This window comes from Molothrus aeneus, unplaced genomic scaffold, assembly GCF_037042795.1.
Source record: "Molothrus aeneus isolate 106 unplaced genomic scaffold, BPBGC_Maene_1.0 scaffold_19a, whole genome shotgun sequence".
NCBI lineage: Eukaryota > Metazoa > Chordata > Aves > Passeriformes > Icteridae > Molothrus > Molothrus aeneus.
This window is the reverse complement of record NW_027098863.1, coordinates 607,501-610,000: the sequence shown is the minus strand read 5'-3', so window position 1 is coordinate 610,000 and position 2,500 is coordinate 607,501. Positions and strand designations below refer to the sequence as shown.

General features: G+C 76.2%; 1 non-coding gene and 1 pseudogene across 1 annotated transcript; both read right to left on the bottom strand.

Moving 5' to 3' along the window:
* LOC136569756 (28S ribosomal RNA) overlaps positions 1–120 on the bottom strand; it is a 9,073-nt pseudogene extending 8,953 nt beyond the window's left edge.
* Positions 121–1,031: 911 nt separating this feature from the next.
* On the bottom strand, positions 1,032–1,184 carry LOC136569755 (5.8S ribosomal RNA). The gene has a single exon (XR_010785452.1). It is a non-coding gene; the product is annotated as a 5.8S ribosomal RNA (ribosomal RNA).
* Between the last annotated feature and the right edge of the window lie 1,316 nt (positions 1,185–2,500).

Here is a 2,500-nt window from a genome sequence, read left to right as displayed (position 1 = left end):
ATTCGGCGCTGGGCTTTTCCCTCTTCGCTCGCCGTTACTGAGGGAATCCTCGTTAGTTTCTTTTCCTCCGCTGACTAATATGCTTAAATTCAGCGGGTCGCCACGTCTGATCTGAGGTCGCAAGCCCAAAGCTCGGCCGCGCCGCGCCGCGCGCACGCGCGTGCGCGCGGAGACAGCCGCCTTCTGTCTCTCCCCCCCCGCCACCGACCGACCGACCGACCGCTACACGCGAGCGAGCGAGCGAGCCGGCGACGAGGAGAGAGACAGAGAGCCCCATCCCGGAGACGACAACCGAAAAGGGAGCGCGGCAGAGACGGCCCCGCGCGGGAGGACCGGCCGGGCGGCGGCGCGCGCGCGACGGCCTCGGCGAAGGGGAGAGAGAGGGGAGCGACGGCGCCCTTCGAGCGCGCCCCGAGACCGCGACAGAAGAGGAGGGGGGGGGGGGCGCGGGCGAAGGGAGAGGAAGGGGTCGGAACCCCCCCCCCGTCCCCGGCGCTCTCGCCTCGCGCGCGCGGCAGCACGGCACGGTACCGCCGCGGTACCCACCCGCAGACAGCCGCCGGCGCGGGGGTGGGAGGCCGGGGGCGAGGCCCGCGCCTCGCCTCTCCTTCTCGCCCCCTCCTCTCTCTTGCTCTCTCGGCCCTCGGCAGCGCCTTTCGACGCCGTCTCTCGCTCTCACCGAGGCTGCCGCGCCGCCGCATCCGCGGCGCGGCCCCGGCGAGGACGAGCTCCGCCCCAGCGGCTCGCTCCGGGAGCGGGGAGCTACGGAGCGCTCCCCGAGTCTGCATTTAGGGGGACGAAGGCCCTGCGCGGCGGCGACGACGACGACCGCGGCGACGCCCGCCGGGCCGCAGGGAAGGGATCGAGGCCCACCGAGGGAAACGCTTCCCTCGCCGAACCCCTGACCGCCTTCCCTCCGGGCACCGGCGGGACACCGCCGCCGCCGACGCCGCCCGCCGCGGGCGACGGGCCTGCGAGGCGACCCCAGCCGCGCCGCCGGGGTGGCCCCCGGACGGCGATTGATCGTCAAGCGACGCTCAGACAGGCGTAGCCCCGGGAGGAACCCGGGGCCGCAAGTGCGTTCGAAGTGTCGATGATCAATGTGTCCTGCAATTCACATTAATTCTCGCAGCTAGCTGCGTTCTTCATCGACACACGAGCCGAGTGATCCACCGCTAAGAGTTGTCTGCCTTTCGGGCACCGCTCACGCCGAGCGGTCCCCCCTTTTTTTCGGACAATTGCGCCGAGGACGCGCGGGCGCGTGCCTGGCTTCGACCGTACGAGCACACAGAAAACCGGAAGGGAAAAAAAAAAAATCAAACCCACTCTCCGAAGGCCGGCCAAGAGGCGGGGGAGCCCGCGCACCCGACCGTCTCCCCCCGCGAGGGGAGACGCCGACCTCACCAACGCCGTCCTTCGGAGGCGGCCCAGGCGCCCGGGCTTGGCCCGGCCTCCGCGCGGAGGGCCGGGCGGCGCGCGCCGGAACGCGGGGGGGCACGGCGGCCCGCCCGCTTCTCGCTTTCACGGGACAACGCGCACGACACACACGGCACGCGGCCGGGGGCGCGCGGCCGTCGGCCCCCGCGCCGCGCCGGCTCTCCCCTCGGCTCCAACGCCGCGGGCCTGGCGCGGAGCGCAGCCGCGCCGCCGCGCCGCCGGCTTGTCTGTCTTCCCCCCACGGCACGGGCCTTTCCCCCGGGCTCGAGACGGGCATGCGACGACGACCGGCCCCCTGCCGGCACGCCTCCCGCGGGACCGCTCCCCCGCCGGGCAAGCGAGCGAGCGACCGGCGGACGCGCTCCGCCGCCGGCCCCGGAGGCGGGCGCCACCGAGACCCGAGCCGGCGTCGCCGGCGCCCGAGGCCTGCCGGACGGCAGAACCGGCCGCCGCCGGGGCCGCACGCCCGGGACCGCCGCCGCCTCGCACTGCCGGGGCCCCTTGCCTCGGGCACGCGCCCGGCGGAAGGCGCTACGGGCGCTGAGCCGGGGGGCAACGCCCGCTCTCCTCGTTCGCACGCGGAGACCGGGCGGGGAGGAGCGCCCCCGCGGCCGCCCCGCGCGCCTTCCTGCGGCCCACACGCGGCCGCGGCAAGGGCGATGGAGGAGGCGACGTGCGGGGCCCGGGACGGGACCGCCGCTGGCCGACGGCGGGCGCCGTCCGGCCGACCGTCCCCGCAGGGGAGGACACCCGTCGAGCAGCGCCGCCGCCGCTCGCCACAGGGTCGCCCGCGCTCGCGGGCCTCCGCCGCCGGAGGGCCCGCCGAGCGCTCGCCCCCCACCGGCGGGCGGGCGGTCGAGCCAGGGGACGGCCGGCGGACGGACGGTGCCGCCGCTGCGCATTCGAGGAGGAAAGGCCGTCGAGGGGGAGGAGAGGCGCCGGACGCGCCGGACGCGGCACCGCCGCGCGCGCCAGAGACCGCGGCAGCGGGACCAGGAGTGAGAGCGCGGGCGGGCCCCGGCGGCTGCCACCCTGCAGCCGAGGAAGGGGCAGAGAGCGCGCG